The sequence below is a fragment of the Sander vitreus genome, unplaced genomic scaffold, assembly GCF_031162955.1.
Source record: "Sander vitreus isolate 19-12246 unplaced genomic scaffold, sanVit1 ctg475_0, whole genome shotgun sequence".
Lineage (NCBI taxonomy): Eukaryota > Metazoa > Chordata > Actinopteri > Perciformes > Percidae > Sander > Sander vitreus.
Genome location: NW_027595582.1, coordinates 6,756 through 7,500, shown reverse-complemented (window position 1 = coordinate 7,500; position 745 = coordinate 6,756).

Here is a 745-nt window from a genome sequence, read left to right as displayed (position 1 = left end):
ATGTTTTAATGGATATAGTGATTACCAACCTTTTGACTTAAATGAGGGATGCTGTTCTACATTGCTTTAGTGTGTCTGATTGTGCCTATTTACTGTTTATCTGTGTCCCCCATGCAGTCAATTTGGGCCTTTCTCTGAAGCTTATTATTATGGAGCCTGTAATGACATTATTTGCATATCAATCACTTTCACAGGTAGCTCAAAGGCATATGGTTTGACAGTGAATCATGTTTATGTAATGAAACTTCTTGTTGTCATTCCAAATTAATCTACATTGAACTATTACCAGCCGTTTTAATCATTTTAAGTCAAAGACATTTGACCTCTGACATCCCTCTGTTCTTTTTGTTTCAGAGACCAACAGAAAAACAAAAGAAAGAAGTAAGTGTTTATTTCATTGTGAGTTTTCTTGTATTCATTTATCAAAGGCAGGTGACTATTATGGTCCGTGCATCTTTTCTTCTTCACATTATTGAAAATCTGAATTGATGTTTTTCCTATGTTAAATTTGCAGTGCATTGCTGTGCTGGCAAAAATATGTACCACCCACCTCCACCACCCCCTCCTCCGCCTCCTCCTCCACCTTCCCCAAACTTGGTGAGACTAATGACAAAGTTTCCTTTGGTCTATGCAGACTTTAAGAGTAATTCTTAACAATGTGTCTTTCATGTTTCAGGATGAGGGAAAAAGGAAGAAGAAGAGAAAGATGAAAAAGATAAATGAGAGGAAAAGAGGGACCAATTGG